The sequence below is a fragment of the Haemaphysalis longicornis genome, unplaced genomic scaffold (genome assembly GCF_048455015.1).
Source record: "Haemaphysalis longicornis isolate Haplotype H1 unplaced genomic scaffold, Haemaphysalis longicornis Haplotype H1 scaffold_2, whole genome shotgun sequence".
NCBI classification, from domain to species: Eukaryota; Metazoa; Arthropoda; class Arachnida; order Ixodida; family Ixodidae; genus Haemaphysalis; species Haemaphysalis longicornis.
This window is the reverse complement of record NW_027526295.1, coordinates 168345087-168364057: the sequence shown is the minus strand read 5'-3', so window position 1 is coordinate 168364057 and position 18971 is coordinate 168345087.

The following is an 18971-nucleotide window of genomic DNA, read 5'->3' as shown; positions in this document are numbered from 1 at the left end:
CACCTTAACGGCGTGGATTGGAGCCAATTTCTGACGGACACTCCCTACTGCACCTAGACAAAATTAAAGGGTCCTAAATAGGGTGGCGAAGGTGACTGGGCCTGGAGCTTTCACCGTTTCTTCGCGCATCTAAGCGCTGTGGACGTTACGAGATGATACGCTCGAGCAAAACAAGCTAGAGACATTTGTCAGGGCTCTTGTACTTCGAGGTACGCGCACCCGTTGGCTCCGCTCAGAGGTTCGTCCGGCTTTTCATTTTTAGCAGCCGGCGCGCATACTCTGTCTACCACTGACCGAGTGGAACTGCTTTTCGGGTCGGCCGTGCTAGCGATCGCAACGTCAGTTCTAGCACAGGGGAAGCAAGCGTTTGAAAGTCATATAGGAGCGCGCCAAAAACAACATGCTTGTCAGCGACAAGAATTGAAGATTTCCCCTAGCGACTGGAGGCCCGCTTGCGTTTCTTGCATGCGGCGCTGTCGCGTTAAACAGGCCTCTCCGAGACAGGCTCGCGCAGAAAAGACAGCATCGCCGCAGTTACTCGGACCCCGCTTCATGAAGCCGCGCCGACGACGATCCCCAGGACAATCTTTCACCTCACTATCATCCCCTTTCACGCATTTGTAAGCTAATTTTCAGCAGTAGTCGGGATCTGACAGGCGGCGAGAAGTTTGAGCTGCTGCGGTGTGTGGCGATTGGTTCGCGGGCCATGTTTACCGAGGAGGAGGAATAGACTTTATTGAAGCCATAAAGGACTTCAGGTGATCAACCTGGGCTGGTCCCTACGTCCAGGGTCCCATTGGTCCTGCAGGCCTCATCCGCTAAGGATATCAGCTGGCGCTGACCCTCAGCGTCCGAGGCCCTGATAGCCGTCTCCCAGGGGTTGGGGTGGTGTCGCAGTCGTGCAGCGTCTTGTGGTGCCGGATGGTTGGGGCAGGCAAGGACCATGTGGTAGGTGGTGCCGCGGGCCTGTTAGCAGTTGGGACATGCGGGTGAGCGGTAGAGCTGGGGGTAGAGTAGGTTCATTCTGGCTGGTGTCGGATAGGTGTTGCTCTGGAGCAGACGCCACTTGACTTGCTCCCCCTTTTCAAGCAAATGATGAGGTGGTGGTAGAGTGCGCCGCTGCTCCCGATAGTGTTTTGTAATGCTCCTAAAGGTGGTGAGGGGGGTAGGCGGGTCCAGCCGCTCTTCCGGATCTTCGTCCCCCGAAACCACGGCACGGGCGCTAGCTTCTTCGCGTGCCAAGTGATGGGCTCGGGCATTGCCTCTCACTTCGGTCTCAGTATGGGACCGAGTCCAGATGATGCTGATGGTCCGCTTCCTTTCTGGTGGGTGATGGGTGTCGAAGATGTGATGAGCATCAGGGCAAATGCGACCACGTAGGTAGGCACGGCAGGCGTCTTGGGAGTCGGTGTAGATGTAGCGAGAATGCTGTATGATGGCTAGAGCGATGGCCACCTGCTCACCGATCAGAATTTCTTCACTGACAGGGGTGCGAAGAGAAGCTACTTTCGAGTTGTCGTCCCCAGTACATGCCACGGCTACCACTTCACCTGCACAGACCAGGGCTGCGTATGTGTAGGCTACTCTGTGAGGGGCTATGTACTGAAGCATCTTGCTGAGTGCTTTGGCGCGTGCTTCTCGCCTGCCCTTGCGCTTCGTTGGGTGCATGTTTTTTTGGTATTGGGCGGACGTCGATAAGGGACCTCCAGGCAGGTGGTATTTTCCGGGGTGCTTCACCAACGTGGATGGGCTTGATGTTCAGTTGAGTAAGGATGGTCTTTCCTGCTGGTGTTTTACCAAGTCTAACCAGTTGGTTAACGTGGTGAGCCTCAACCAATTCTGCAAGGGTATTGTGGGCGCCCATCTCCATAAGTATCGCCGTGGATGACGAGGCTGGAAGATGCAAGGCTGTTTTTGTGACTTTCCGGAGTATAGCTTCCAGTCGGGCTTGATCAGTTTTTAAAAGATTCATGTAGGGAGTCACGTAGACTACTCGGGAAATGGCGAAGGCTTGTACCAGGCGGAGGGTGTCCGCTTCCCTCATCCCGCGATGTCTAGTCATAACTCTCCGGATCATGTGGCCTAGTTGGTCTAATTGTTGCTTGAGGAGGTTGATCTGATGGGTCCATCTGTTGTTGGCTTGAATGTGGAGACCCAGAATCCGGACTGGCTTGCATGCAGGGTATACCTTTTGGTCTTCTATGGTGAGGTAGACTTGTTGGATTGCAGGTTCTTGAGAATTGCCTCTCTTCATAAACAGCAGTTCTGTCTTCTGAGGTGCACATTTGAGGCCCATGACATGCACGTGTTCAGTAATTATGTCTGCGGCTTCTTGGAGTGTATCTTGTAGCTTGCCCAGGGCGTCCGGTTTGGGGGTCCATAAGGTAATGTCATCTGCATAGAAGGCTACCTTGAGGTTTGGGATGTGTTGTAGTTTCTGCGGTAGGTGGAGAAGGGAGAGATTAAAGAGGAGTGGAGAGAGAATCGCCCCTTGCGGGGTGCCCCTGTCGCCAATCAGCAAGGTGTCCGACTCCAAGCCACCTATCTTGATTTGCGCTGTGCGTCCTGTTAAAAATGAGCGAATGTAGTTATAGGCGCGCTCACCGCAGTCAGTGCTGTTTAGTGTAGCAAGGATCCCCTCATGTAGCACGTTATCAAAGGCGCCTTTTAGATCCAGTGCCAATACACCTCTGTAAGTGTTCCGGGTGGTCTTGTTAAATATGTCTTCTTTGAGTTGAAGGAGGACGTCCTGGGTGCTAAGATGTGGGCAGAAGCCAACCATGTTGTGTGGGAGTTGCCCGGTCTCTTCGAGGAAGTTTTGTTGTCTGGAGTGTATACTTTTCTCCATTAACTTGCCCACGCAAGAAGTGAGGGATAATGGTCTCAGATTTTCAATGGTGGGTGCTTTGCCTGGCTTCTGGATGAAAGTTACACTTGAGTGTTTCCATTCCTCGGGAATGGAACCCTGTTCCCAGGCTTGGCTCATGTGGTGGAGGAGTGATTCGAGGCCGGCGTCTTCCAAGTTCGCCAGGGCTTTGTACGTTATAGAGTCGGCTCCTGGTGCACTGTTCTTATTAGTCGAGGCTAGCGCTTCCTTCAGTTCTTGCATGGAGATGGGGTCATCCAGAGGGGTGTTTCGAAGGCCGCTGTAGTCTGGGTGAGACGTCTTTGATGCGGGTGTTTTGCATCAGAGGTAGAGTGAGGCCAGGTTGTCAATAAGCTGTTCGTGGGTGCCCTTCTAGGCATTGATAGTGCAAATGATCCCCCGTTTTGCCTCCAATTTTCCTTTCGCTGGGTCAATCAGGGGGCGAAGGAGATTCCATGTTTGCTTGAGGGATAGGCGGCCACTAACCTCGTCACATATCTTTAGCCAGTTTTCCTTTGGCCAGCTCTTTGGCGTAGGGAGATGCTTTTGCGTTGAGTTCCGCGATGCGTTTTCGTAGTTTTTTATTGTGTCGTTGTCGTTTCCATCGCTTGCTCAACTGCTGGCGGGCTTCTTAAATTCCAAGAAGATGGTTGTCAATGTAGGGAATATCTTCAGGGGTGGTAATTTCGATGGTGTGCCTGATGATGCCTTTTTTTAGTTGGGTAGCCCAACAACTGTAGCCTGAGTCTGAATGGGTAGAGGTCGTCCGGGCTTTACGAAAATTTTCCCAGCTTGTGTGACACGCCTTGCCAATGACTGTCTTGTATTGGGTCCCTGTGACTGTAATTTGGACAATATCGTGATCCGATCCGAGATTTTCGGCCAGGGAACTCCAGGTGATCTTGAGTATAGATGGCTCAAGCACAAAAACAAGGTCAGGGCATGTATCCCTAGCTGTGCTTGTTCCTAGTCTGGTTGGCTTGTCAGGGTCATTGAGAAGCGTCAGGTCTTTGTCCATTTGGAGTCTAACTATTTCCTTTCACCGGGCTGAATTCCAATGGTAGCCCCATGTTTGATGTGCTGCGTTGAAGTCGCCGGCGATGAGGAGTGTAGAGTTTGGTTTGGCAGTGGCTAGTCGAATTGCTTCGGTGAACGTGTCATCGAGACCCCAAGGTTTCTTCGCTCTGGGTCGATAATAACAGTTGAGTATGAAGAGTCCTCCTTCGTGTTTGTTGACCGACTTGGGGTGGACTTCTGTGAGTGTGTGTTCCAGTCCTCTCTGTGGTGTGATATGGTGGGTAGCTGCTATGTTGTTCTTGATTAGAGTGGCTGTGCTTCTTCCCGTAGGATCTTCATACGAGATGAAGCCAGGTAGCTTGGCCTTGCCATTGGGTTCTTGAAGCAGGATGATGTCAGGCTTGATTGTGGAGTGTTGGTAGAATTGCAGCAGATCCCCTTTTTTGTTTGAGAAGCTCCTGCAATTCCACTGCCATATCACAGTCTTGTTTAGGCTTCCGTTCATTATGGTTCTGCGGAGAGGCCTGGGTTGAGGGGTTGGGCTTGAATCTGAAGGTGCCGTTGGATGGCTTCAAGTTGCAGTTGTTGTTGATGTGTTTGGTGCTGAATTTGTAGCTGGAACTCTTTCATTTGCTTTTGCATTTGAGACAAGAGGTTAGCGGTCTGTTGGGCCTGGAGCTCAAATGCAGACTGAAGAGTAGATTGCTCGTTCTCATCGGTCTCCATCTCCTTGTCTCTAGCTTGCTTGGTAACAGCTGCGCGCCGAGCCTTTCGTTTTGGCGATTCATCCGCCTCGTCACAGACAGGGCAGGAGCTGGTGATGATGGGGTTGGGGGGCCTTGTTTGAGGGCTTGGATGGTTGCAGTGAGGGTGTGAATAGCCTTGGCCATGTTGGACATTTCTTGCTGGAGAGCGTGGATCTGATTCTTGAGCTTGTTGTTTTCCTTGAGAAGTTGCTCCTCTCTGGGTGAGCGGGTTGAAGTAGAGCTTGTATTAGGTGAGTCAGAGGCGACCTTGGCCAAGGTGACTTGTGGTCCGTGTGTGGATCAGTTTCGGCTCACGCTCCGACTACGATCCCTGGGTGCAGAGTTTTGCCTTACTCTGCTTTCACTCCTTTTCCGGCTTCTGCTCCTTCCCCGAGAGGGCGAGTCTTGGGATTTGGCAGGCCGGAGTCGATGTCTGTGCCTACATTCCTTGCTTCCCAAAAGATGCGCTTCCCCGCACACTGCGCATCTAGGTTCACAAGATTGGTTTGTAGGGTGAAGTTGGCCACAACGAGCTCACATGGGTGTGTCGAGGACGGGGCAAACATCCGTCCTGTGCTTGGTGCTTCGGCATCGGCTGCAGTAAAGGGCAGATTTCAAAAAGGGGTAGCAACGGAGCTCACCTCCTGCGAGAAAAATATACCAGGGTAGTCTTTTTCCCGAAAACGTCAGAAGGGCTGAGTTGGATTTGCCCATCCTTCGAGCCTGGATGAGTGAGGCGTCGTGGGCGCAGACCATCTCCATTAAATAGTCGGAGTCAGCTTCGGCAGGGATGCCATGAATAACTCCGCGTACCGAGTCGTGGGAGGAGGTTTGATAAGCTCGAACCTCGTACAATTTGCCTCCGAGGTGAAGCACGGTGAGTGTGGCTAAGTTATTGGCTGCTGCTTGGCTGGGTGTGCCGATAATGGCAATGTTTTGGTCCGGGTCGATGCGAACTTTCCATGCCTTGGTTATCACTATCGGAGCCTTAGTGGTGAATTGAATGGCAAGGGAGAGTTGAACGTGGCTGATCTCCGCAAGGTTGAGCACTCTGGGGCGAAGAACAACTTTGTAGTCGCTCACCGGTAAAAGTGGCAGTCGTGACTTCCTTGGGGCAGGAGATGGCGAGCCAGGGGTCGTGCCGCTAGGCTGCTGGGATGAGTCTTGCTTGAGGTGTTTTCCGCCCATAACCGTATACCAGTCGAAGGAATGGCCGGTGGAGGTGTTTTCGACGTCTTGGTGATCCATGCTGACTTGCTGAGTGGTTGTCAAGTTCGATGAAGCCATTGCGGCACTGCCGCTGGCCGGCTAACCCTTGACTTAGGGTTAGCGTGGCGGCCGCCGCTTCGAAACTTCCCGGGTTCGTAATTCGAGAAATAATGGCTTGCCTGAGGAAAACGTGGTCTCCCGATGATCGCGTTGACAATTTCTGTCAATTGGTACTGGTTTCGTGGCCTTGCAGCCGCTTGGTGGGTCTTAGAAGCGCTACTTGGTGGAGCCGATGTGAAGCACGCCCGCATCGGTTGGCCCCCTGGCGGAATTCCCATGTTTACCGAGAAGGCAGATGGTTGTCGCGGTCGCGTACGTGGCGTCCTTGCCTGCAGAAGAGGCTTCGTGCTTGTGAGCGTTTCATATCTTGTAAACGACGCAGTATATGAACGAACTCAGCTAAGATCGCCGGACGGATGGCGACAATCGACATTCCTCCCTACAACGATACCCCGTGCGGGAGCGTCACTCTCGTAGACGCCGCCCTAGCTGCCTAAACCACTTGCGTTTGCTGCAGAGCCGGAAACGCTGATTGGCTACAACTTTTGAGAGAACTCACCAACAGGGGCGCCGAAGTCCTCAGTGCCAGCTGCGTCATAGAGGCTACGTCAGAGGCAGAAAAGCTGCGTCGAAGCTTCGTTAAATGGGGGCAAGATATGTCTTTACATGTACACAAAAAAAGAAAAGAACGCTTATCTAGAGTTAGCGCGCTTGAAATCGTGATTTATTTAGGGCCCCTTTAAGGCCATTCATGAGGAGACTTTGCGAACTTCTCACGGTTTACGTGACCGTATCATGGAAGGTGTGAGGCCTATTAGGAGAAAACGATGAGAAACTACAATCATCGAATATTACACCTATTTAAATTGCACGTGTCTCTTGCACGTTATGAGGACACCTAGTGGCAAAAGCTGATACAAAGATTTTAAACTGAACAATATATCTTGGAAGCACATAAGCAGGCGTCCGTACAGAAATTGTACCCCATCCCACAGCTGCGCTTGACTCCTCTAAACACACAGATGTGGTGCTCCTAAACTTCCGTAATGACTTCGATAAGGTTTTACGTAAGGCTTTCGAACCAAAAGTTCTTCAGAACTCCTTTAAAAGCTCTAATACATCTTACATTGAAAGATGGACTGGTTAATAGGTATTTAGGTTATCTTACGCTTTTACATATATCTGGAGGTTCTTCCTCGGGTACATTTCCTGTTGTTTGCGCCGTGCCAAAGTACGGAGTGCTAGGTCCCTTAATTTTCGAACGGTGATAGCCATTCATACTAGTAGTTCACGAAACCACTTTTTTAGGAGAGCATACCACCGGCCAGGTGTGGGCTAGTCGAAGTGGGTGAAGGCTCCAATCATACATCGTTGCTACGTACTTCCCAGGGGCCCCAGGTTGCCCGGACTATTGAAAGTCGTCGGCAGCTTCTACACAATATATATATAAATATATATATAAATATATATATAAATCTAGAGAAAGATAAACTCACAAAGCGCGCAGAAATAGTATAAGTAAAGAGTCGGATACACAGCAAGAACAATAACAAACAATGTTTACTTACGTAGCGGCAACGGGACTTGCCTTCATCAGAGTAAAGTTACATGATTTTGCTGTCGAAACATTTTGAACACGTTTCTTATATAGGTTTGCATAAAACTGTGAGAAGGAGCGGAAAATGTTTCGGAAATGGAGTGGGCATACATTCAGGCTACGCCTGTGTTACAACATCAACAAACAAACAAACAAACAAACAAAATTTTTTTGCTTGTTGATTGATATATATATATATATATATAGTAAGGAAATGAGGGGCTCGTTGAGGAAATACAGAAAGATAGGTCAGCAGTCTACAATGCCAAAGGAGGCATAGGGGTGTGGTTAGGCTCTATTTCTTTTTTACTACGGTTAATGAAGTAAACATTTTTTTTAATATACAGAAGAAAGAAAGAAAGAAAAACACGCGCCCAGAGTGGGGACCGAGCCCACGCCTTTCGATTACATGTCGAATGCCTTACCAATTCGGCTTTCTGGGCGACTGTGTTCTCCTTCACTTTCTGGGCTATTTATATTTACTAGAAGTGTATCTGACACTTGAGGGTGGTAGCCAGCGCCACTCTGACTACACGGGGAGAAGGGGACCTTCTTTTCCACCCCCGGGGCGTGACTCCAACGTCTACAGCCTGTCATGAGCGGGTAACTGGCGGGCAGCCCTCTTATGCTACCTAGGCATCAATGCTGCCTGAACCGAGACCCTCGCTACGCTTTCGCAGAATAATATAGTAAGGAAATGAGGGGCTCGTTGAGGAAATACAGAAAGATAGGTCAGCAGTCTACAATGCCAAAGGAGGCATAGGGGTGTGGTTAGGCTCTATTTCTTTTTTACTACGGGTAATGAAGTAAACATTTTTTTTAATATACAGAAGAAAGAAAGAAAGAAAAACACGCGCCCAGAGTGGGGACCGAGCCCACGCCTTTCGATTACATGTGGAATGCCTTACCAATTCGGCTATCTGGGCGACTGTGTTCTCCTTCACTTTCTGGGCTATTTATATTTACTAGAAGTGTATCTGACACTTGAGGGTGGTAGCCAGCGCCACTCTGACTACACGGCGAGAAGGGGACCTTCTTTTCAACCCCCGGGGCGTGACTCCAACGTCTACAGCCTGTCATGAGCGGGTAACTGGCGGGAAGCCCTCTTATGCTACCTAGGCATCAAGGCTGCCTGAACCGAGACCCTCGCTACGCTTTCGCAGAATAATATAGTAAGGAAATGATGGGCTCGTTGAGGAAATACAGAAAGATAGGTCAGCAGTCTACAATGCCAAAGGAGGCATAGGGGGTGTGGTTAGGCTCTATTTCTTTTTTACTACGGGTAATGAAGTAAACATTTTTTTTAATATACAGAAGAAAGAAAGAAAGAAAAACACGCGCCCAGAGTGGGGACCGAGCCCACGCCTTTCGATTACATGTCGAATGCCTTACCAATTCGGCTATCTGGGCGACTGTGTTCTCCTTCACTTTCTGGGCTATTTATATTTACTAGAAGTGTATCTGACACTTGAGGGTGGTAGCCAGCGCCACTCTGACTACACGGGGAAAAGGGGACCTTCTTTTCAACCCCAGGGCGTGACTCCAACGTCTACAGCCTGTCATGAGCGGGTAACTGGCGGGAAGCCCTCTTATGCTACCTAGGAATCAAGGCTGCCTGAACCGAGACCCTCGCTAGGCTTTCGCAGAATAATATAGTAAGGAAATGAGGGGCTCGTTGAGGAAATACAGAAAGATAGGTCAGCAGTCTACAATGCCAAAGGAGGCATAGGGGTGTGGTTAGGCTCTATTTCTTTTTTACTACGGGTAATGAAGTAAACATTTTTTTTAATATACAGAAGAAAGAAAGAAAGAAAAACACGCGCCCAGAGTGGGGACCGAGCCCACGCCTTTCGATTACATGTCGAATGCCTTACCAATTCGGCTATCTGGGCGACTGTGTTCTCCTTCACTTTCTGGGCTATTTATATTTACTAGAAGTGTATCTGACACTTGAGGGTGGTAGCCAGCGCCACTCTGACTACACGGGGAGAAGGGGACCTTCTTTTCAACCCCAGGGCGTGACTCCAACGTCTACAGCCTGTCATGAGCGGGTAACTGGCGGGAAGCCCTCTTATGCTACCTAGGCATCAAGGCTGCCTGAACCGAGACCCTCGCTAGGCTTTCGCAGAATATTATAGTAAGGAAATGAGGGGCTCGTTGAGGAAATACAGAAAGATAGGTCAGCAGTCTACAATGCCAAAGGAGGCATAGGGGTGTGGTTAGGATCTATTTCTTTTTAAGTGCGAATGCACTTTATAAGCGACCCCAAACCATCCACCACCGGCGGCGGCGGCGGCGTCCGCAGTGCTCCTCCATATTTAAAAAAGAAACAGCATCCGGCGCCAGGTTTCGATCCGAGGACTTCGCGTCCGCAGCGTGACGCTCTACCGACCAAGCCACGGACGCGACGGTGATATCAGTGTTAGTGACGCGCCTTATATCTTTAACGCATTCAAACTACGTCGTCAGCGGCGTGCGTTGGCGACTCAGCGGCGTTATGGCGGCTTGATAACTGCGTGGTGTACACGTGATACTACAAACCCGATGGAAGAGATGGAAGAGAAGGCGGCGAGGCGGTGGGCTGCGGGGGCCGAGCGCAAGCGCCGCAAGCGGGCCGACAACCGTGCATTCGCACTTTCACATTCTCCCCCTCGGGGAAATGCGGGGGAATTTTTTTACTACGGTTAATGAAGTAAACATTTTTTTTTAAATATACAGAAGAAAGAAAGAAAGAAAAACACGCGCCCGGAGTGGGGACCGAACCCACGCCTTTCGATTACATGTCGAATGCCTTACCAATTCGGCTATCTGGGCGACTGTATTCTCCTTCACTTTCTGGGCTATTTATATTTACTAGAAGTGTATCTGACTCTTGAGGGTGGTAGCCAGCGCCACTCTGGCTACACGGGGAGAAGGGGACCACCTTTTAAACCCCCGGGGCGTGACTCCAACGTCTACAGCCTGTCATGAGCGGGTAACTGGCGGGAAGCCCTCTTATGCTACCTAGGCATCAAGGCTGCCTGAACCGAGACCCTCGCTAGGCTTTCGCAGAATAATATAGTAAGGAAATGAGGGGCTCGTTGAGGAAATACAGAAAGATAGGTCAGCAGTCTACAATGCCAAAGGAGGCATAGGGGTGTGGTTAGGCTCTATTTCTTTTTTACTACGGTTAATGAAGTAAATATTTTTTTTAAATATACAGAAGAAAGAAAGAAAGAAAAATTGGCTGCGTATCTGCTCCTTTCGTTGCAATGCCGTCAAAAGACGATAGCCTTTATCGGCTTTTGCGAAGTAAATGCCTCCCTTCGCTTTCCCGCTCACCTCTCATGTTGTTCCTCTTGCGTCGCGCTCCTCCCAAGGTAAAGACGCCAAAGGTTTGCTTAAATCATTTTAAATTTCCCGCGTTCCACTGCTCCAAACCGAGTGTCCCGATGCGAACGCTGCCGTACGGCGAAGACGCGCGTTAATCGAGGCGCCCTACTTCAACGTTTATAGAACCGCGTTTCCCTACTCCACGTGCGTTGCAAGCAGAACTTGGAACCGATCTAGTGGAACCTTGCGTAACTGTTGCCGGTTGATTTCCTAAAATGGCGCCAGAAGCTATAGTGGCGCGGGCGACAGCAGGCGACGGCGGAGTGAATTCTTTTTCTGCAGTTGATGAAGTATTTATATTGGGCAAAAGTCAAGCATGTTTGATTTTTTATAAAGGAACACTGCAAATATCACTTCTGTATTGATTGGTGTCTTATATTTGCGTAATGTCCCGTTCTTCTTTAAGAATGTTGACAAGTATGAACATTACACCGGACCTAGACGGGTAGATTTAGCTGTGACTATATAGGACTATTGCGCAGGCACTGTTTTGCTTTGGCCGGGTGGCTGAATCGAGTCACAGACAGACAGACGGACAGACAGACATACAGACAGACCAAAATTTCTGGGTTTAAGTAGCCCAAGAAAGACTATCGTCTTTAAAACACGCGCCCAGAGTGGGGACCGAACCCACGCCTTTCGAATTACATGTCGAATGCCTTACCAATTCGGCTATCTGGGCGACTGTGTTCTCCTTCACTTTCTGGGCTATTTATATTTACTAGAAGTGTATCGGTTCAGGCAGCCTTGATGCCTAGGTAGCATAAGAGGGCTTCCCGCCAGTTACCCGCTCATGACAGGCTGTAGACGTTGGAGTCACGCCCCAGGGGTTGAAAAGAAGGTCCCCTTCTCCCCGTGTAGTCAGAGTGGCGCTGGCTACCACCCTCAAGTGTCAGATACACTTCTAGTAAATATAAATAGCCCAGAAAGTGAAGGAGAACACAGTCGCCCAGATAGCCGACTTGGTAAGGCATTCGACATGTAATCGAAAGGCGTGGGCTCGGTCCCCACTCTGGGCGCGTGTTTTTCTTTCTTTCTTTCTTCTGTATATTTAAAAAAAATGTTTACTTCATTAACCGTAGTAAAAAAGAAATAGAGCCTAACCACACTCCCATGCCTCCTTTGGCATTGTACACTGCTGACCTATCTTTCTGTATTTCCTCAACGAGCCCCTCATTTCCTTACTATATTATTCTGCGAAAGCCTAGCGAGGGTCTCGGTTCAGGCAGCCTTGATGCCTAGGTAGCATAAGAGGGCTTCCCGCCAGTTACCCGCTCATGACAGGCTGTAGACGTTGGAGTCACGCCCCGGGGGTTGAAAAGAAGGTCCCCTTCTCCCCGTGTAGTCAGAGTGGCGCTGGCTACCACCCTCAAGTGTCAGATACACTTCTAGTAAATATAAATAGCTCAGAAAGTGAAGGAGAACACAGTCGCCCAGATAGCCGAATTGGTAAGGCATTCGACATGTAATCGAAAGGCGTGGGTTCGGTCCCCACTCTGGGCGCGTGTTTTTCTTTCTTTCTTTCTTCTGTATATTAAAAAAAATGTTTACTTCATTACCCGTAGTAAAAAAGAAATAGAGCCTAACCACACCCCTATGCCTCCTTTGGCATTGTAGACTGCTGACCTATCTTTCTGTATTTCCTCAACGAGCCCCTCATTTCCTTACTATTTTATTCTGCGAAAGCCTAGCGAGGGTCTCGCTTCAGGCAGCCTTGATGCCTAGGTAGCATAAGAGGGCTTCCCGCCAGTTACCCGCTCATGACAGGCTGTAGACGTTGGAGTCACGCCCCGGGGGTTGAAAAGAAGGTCCCCTTCTCCCCGTGTAGTCAGAGTGGCGCTGGCTACCACCCTCAAGTGTCAGATACACATCTAGTAAATATAAATAGCCCAGAAACTGAAGGAGAACACAGTCGCCCAGATAACCGAATTGGTAAGGCATTCGACATGTAACCGAAAGGCGTGGGTTCGGTCCCCACTCTGGGCGCGTGTTTTTCTTTCTTTCTTCTGTATATTAAAAAAAATGTTTACTTCATTAACCGTAGTAAAAAAGAAATAGAGCCCAACCACACCCCTAAGCCTCCTTTGGCATTGTAGACTGCTGACCTATCTTTCTGTATTTCCTCAACGAGCCCCTCATTTCCTTACTATATTATTCTGCGAAAGCCTAGCGAGGGTCTCGGTTCAGGCAGCCTTGATGCCTAGGTAGCATAAGAGGGCTTCCCGCCAGTTACCCGCTCATGACAGGCTGTAGACGTTGGAGTCATGCCCCGGGGGTTGAAAAGAAAGTCCCCTTCTCCCCGTGTAGTCAGAGTGGCGCTGGCTACCACCCTCAAGTGTCAGATACACATCTAGTAAATATAAATAGCCCAGAAAGTGAAGGAGAACACAGCCGCCCAGATAACCGAATTGGTAATGCATTCGACATGTAATCGAAAGGCGTGGGTTCGGTCCCCACTCTGGGCGCGTGTTTTTCTTTCTTTCTTCTGTATATTTAAAAAAAATGTTTACTTCATTAACCGTAGTAAAAAAGAAATAGAGCCTAACCACACCCCTATGCCTCCTTTGGCATTGTAGACTGCTGACCTATCTTTCTGTATATATATATATATATATATATATATATATATATATATATAGTCCTGAAAGCCTGCGGCCGTGAAGAGGCACCCTACCCTAAAACATTTCCGTGAGAGTCGGCTTCTCCATAATGCATAGAGAAGGCCAATCACTGCGGTCAAGGTGGAAAAACAGGCCGGAGATGACACTCAGCATCAGTATTGACGAAAAAATTCTGGTCTCCGCAGTACATTCCAATATGCAAGCATGCCGATTTACTTTGGGTGATGTCAAGCGCAGTTCACATTTTTCTGTCATTATAAGTCGGGCCTGTTCATTTACCAGATTGGTTCCCGCAGGCGTCCCAATGGGTCATTCAGGTGCATTGTTTGAAAGCAGGTAAACGAACATTTTTAGCGTGCACACGTACACGCAGTGCGTGACACCAATTTAACACGCGTGGTAAATTACTGCCACAAAAAAAAATCTTCGGGGCGTAACATCGGCTTATGTGTTTTCATGGCGAAAGCCTGGTGACTGTTAATAAAGATATCTTTACGGCTACACTGTACTTACATCTCTTAATTCGCTTCGGCTTCTTCAGCTTTGACGCTAATTACTTCAACACACTACTGCTACGTCGTGTTTGTGTTTCTTCTATTTTGTTTCTTTGTCCTTTGGGACAAATTGATGCAAAAGCAGACTGGTATCCCTCGACGCAGCTTCCCCAGAATCTGAGTTCTGCGTGGCTGGGGTTGTCCTGGTTTCTCTTATGTGCCGTCACGTTCCCGTGTCACTCGGGAATGTCGGAACTTTTCTTCCACACCTACCCACGTGCCGAGTTAGCGCGGTTACAACACGCTCAGCTCCTGTGAAGCGACCGCGGTTCAAATCCCCGACGAATTGAATGGCGTTCCTCGCAATGGCACTTTACAGAGGTGGCGATTTTGTGTACTGGGGATCAACAATGACGGTTTTTCGCAGAATGGCAAACTTGGGGCTTTCGTCGAAATATTATGAGTACAAGACGTCGCCAAACACAAGTTGCATGGAGACATGTGCTGTTAGAACACACGCCCAACGCGCCGCTCGAATAGTATGTGTTCGCGTAGTAAAGCGTCACCGTTTCTAATGCAGCCTCATTGGATAACTGGGGGCTGTCCCTACCGTTGGTTATGCAAGTGGTTCGACGTTCAAACTGCTTCGTCTCTTGAAATTGCGTTGCTTGTAACAGTTTCGCTAAACACATCTTTATGATGTCCACACAAACAACTTCACCCTGTTAATTTATGTGGCCCCGTTACGGCAGTAACGACATCCCACAGTACTTCCGTAGCATTTGCGTAGCCAGAAATGATTTTCCGATGGTATAATACGCCACCGGCAAGAAAAAATACCCCGAAAATAAATATGGCCTGCGCTCAAACATTTTATTTTTATTGTAGTATCTGATTTTGTTATTTGATATTTGCATGTTAGTATACCGCTGCGGAGTGTGAACAGCATGGACGAAACAAGACAGAGGTGCTAATGCTCAGCTCAGAAAATTTAAGGGGCTGTTCTGAGTCCGAAACACCCCCCGGCTACGCCCCTGTCCTGTAGAATAGAGAACCATCATCTAGCTTCAGCATTACATTGATTGATTGTAGGCTTTAACGCGCCGACGCAACGCAGGCCATGAGCGGCGCCGTAGTGGAGGGCTCTGAATACATTTTGACCCCCTAGGGATCTTTAACGTGCACCGAAATCTCGTACACACGGGCGTTTTTGCTATCTTCAGCATTGCATCTGTGTCGAGGGGTAATATGAGGAAGAGGGTTATTTTCGATTCAATAGATTATCTGATGAAAGTTGTTTACTGATATCTCTGTTTGTGATGACCGTATGGTTTTCAAACCCTATTTAAAACACAAACTTTATTCAGCTACAAGAATTTATTCTAGAAATTACCTCTTGGCGTGAAGAGTGTGATGTGAAAAAATGCATTTAAGACGTTAGACGTATAGATGACGCAAAATGCTGTTAGTTCCATTTCAGTGCCACTGAGATAGAGATAAGGACCTTTAAGAGTCCCTGGAGATGTTATGCACCCCGTACTAAGTTATTAATCGTAAGTAATCAGGTGTCACTCTCACCAAAAAGGGGGAGGGGCAGCTCATATTGATACCCCTGCAGCCCCTTCTCCATAACTATGTTATGATGCAGAGACGCAGTATAGACATATTTACAATTTTTACAATAGTTACAATGACCTGGAAGGCAAAGCAGCGACCATCAACACAATGCGCCCCAAGCAGGCAGCGGAGAAAGAGCGTCTTCTTCCTTATTCTACAACCTGAGTGCAGCGGCTGAAATTACATACCCCCTCTTCCTTCTGTGCTTCCCAAAGCTCTGCGACAATATGCTTGATATTTAATGGTCGCCTTAAAGAAGCCTGTTTCAAAGGTGAAAATGTTCGCTCCTCCTTTAAGCGTAAACACTTAAGCCATCACTACGCTATTTATTACCGAACGAGTACCTCCAGAATATTTGAATCCTCACATGAAGAAGAAAATACAAAATACATCAACTAGAACTTGAACAATGGAGGACTGTCCGCAGTTGTCCACCATCCTGTTGTAACAGTTCCGTTACCCAGGCGATAAAGCCGGCGACGATCGCCCTCATCGCATATCCATTCCAACTTTTCTTTTAAGGACTATAGTCTTCCTTGGGCTACTAAAACGCCGAAAGTTTGGTCTGTCGTTCTGTCTGTCTGTCTGTGACTCGATTTAGCCAACAGGCCAAAGTGAAATGAAATCTGCGCAATAGTCTTACATACTCACAGCCAAATTTGAACGCCTAATTCCGGTGTCAGTGTTCATACTTCTCAACATTGTTGAAGAAGAACAAGACATTACGCAAATGTAAGGCCGAAAATAAATACATAAGTGATAATTGCAGTGTTCCTTAATTTAAAAAAATTATGGATGCTTGGTTTTTGCGATAGAAAATAAAATGCTACATCAACGGCAGCAAATCGTCGCCTGCTGTTTCCAGCGCTACCTCCTTGCGGCATTTAAGAAATCAAACGGCATATAGCAACGAAACGTTATGCAATATGGGATCCGCGTTCCGCTTGGAACGCTCGTGCAGTATGGCGTCGTGGTTCTATAAATGTTGTTGTTGGGTGCCTCAATTCACGCGTGTCTCCACTGTACGGCAGCGCTGGCATCGAGACACGCCACTTGCAGCACTTCTTTTTATTTTAATTGACTTGAGCAAACCTCAAGCGTGTTGTCTTGGGAGGAACGATACGGGAAAGGAATAGCATGAGAGGTGAGCGGAAAAGAAAATGGAGGTCTTTACTTGGCACGGGCGCCAGTGGACTATCGTCTTTCGGCGGCATTTGCAACCAAAGGAGCAGATACGCGACCTTTTCTTCCTCTTGTATTTGAACTCTAACCGAGCCCGTTTTCTAACCCATGGCGTTGGATTTCTCGCCTTCGCCAGTACATTTCCCACGCTTTCTATGGCTTTTTAAGCTAGCAACACTTTCGGTTGAAGGACTTTGTAAAACTGCAAGTTTTTCCCCGTGAGGTAGCTGCATCACTTTGCATTTCTTGAATGCACATGAATTTATTGCTTGGAGTCTGAAGCATGGACATCGGCATTACTTTATGTTGAGGTGGGCAAATCTCTTGTTAAGCGAAGGAAGAGCGAGAGGGCATGACGGAGGGTTCGAGTGTTGTTGTGGCTTGAAGGAAGAGGGGGGCAAGTGCCCCTTCTGCCAACCCCTGCTGACGCCCATGGTCTCAAGTATTTCCGGGTTGTCCCCAAATTACCCAAAAATTCTGAACTAATTTCCCTCTGGAACTTTGGATTGGCACCAACAGCTCATGCAAGATAAAATACCGATGTAGTCTTTCTACTAAATAAATACCTCAAAAGGGTCGCCTTACTCATTCGTATTTAAATGCCGTGAAATTTCTATACATTTACCTTAAAGTCGAGGACACAGCCTTCCTTCTTCCGTTCCCGAGGTTTTGTTTGCAAGCACGCTGGAGACTGTCATGACGGTATCATCCCCTTATGTCAAGTGGCTCACACCTGCTTCACCCCTACTGTTCAATACCAGCCCCACTGACCCCCCCCCCCCCCCCCCCGTCACTCCCCGCTAATGCAGGGGTCAAACCAGATCTGCACCACGGCTTGTACGCCGACAATATAACGGTCTGGACCGGCAAGGCCTCGCTGGGGGAGGTGAACAGGTCCACCTATAACTGGCCGCTGAGGTATTCAATGAATACACCAGGAGCTGTGGCCTTTCTTGCTCGCCACAAAAATCAGAGCTCCTCATTTGAACTATGGAAGGAGGCAAGCCCAAAGTATGTATAACGTCATGGACGGCCATACCATTAGGCCTCCCCCCCCCCCCCTATCAAGATATTTGGAATGTTCTTCCAAGTGGATAGCACAATACAGTTCTTATCAGCCGGCTCAAGTGCACTACCGAACAAGTCACACATATGCTCCGAAGAATAACGACAAGTCTGCTGGCATAAAAAGCGGACATACTTCAGCTGGTCGAGGCCCTTGGGATATCTCGACTGCCTTACACCATTTCATATACCATACTCAATAAGATTAAAACAGCTAAATTGGACGCATTAATCACAAAGGCATATCAACAGGTTCTGGGGCTCGCAGTAAGCACACCGAATGAAAAAGTTGGCCGCTTATCTGCTCCTTTCGTTGCAAATGTCGACTAAATACGATAGTCGTTGTCCACATTGACCAAGTAATTGCCTTCCTTCGCTTTCCCGCTCACCTCATGCTGTTACTCTTCCGTCACGCTTCTTTCAAGGTAAACACGCTGAAGGTTTGCTCAAGTCGATTTTAATTTACCGCGTTCCACTCGTCCAGGCCGGGTGCCTCGATGCCAGCGCTGCCGTGCGGCGGAGACGGGCGTGAATCGAGGCGCCCTACCTCAACGTTTATCGAACCACGTTGCCCTAGTCCACGTGCGTTACAAGCAGAGCGTGGAACATATCTAGTGGAACTTTTCGTAAGCGTTGCCGCTTGATTTCTCAAAATGCCGCCAGAAACAATAGTGGTGCAGGCGACAGCAGGCGACAGTGCGATTTTTTTTCTGCAGTGGATGTAATATTTCTTTTTCGCAAAAATGAAGCATCTATGATTTTTTTATTATGGAGCACTGCAAAAATCACTTACGTATTAATTTGTTGTCTTATATTTGCGTGATGCCTTGTTCTTGGTCACCAATGTTGACAAGTACGAACATTACACCGGACTTAGACGTTCAGATTTGGCAGCGAGTATATTGCGCAGACTTTGTATTACGTTGGCCGGGTGGCTGAATCGAGTCACACACAAACATACAGACTGACAGACCAAAAGTTCTGGGTTTGAGTAGCCAAAGAAAGGCTATGGTCTTTAAAACTTTTTATACTGGTTAGGCACAACACAGTGGCTGACATCATCAAGGCTCGTCTATCAAACCAGCTACAAAGATTGGGGTCAACTCTCACTGGGAGAAGCCTCTC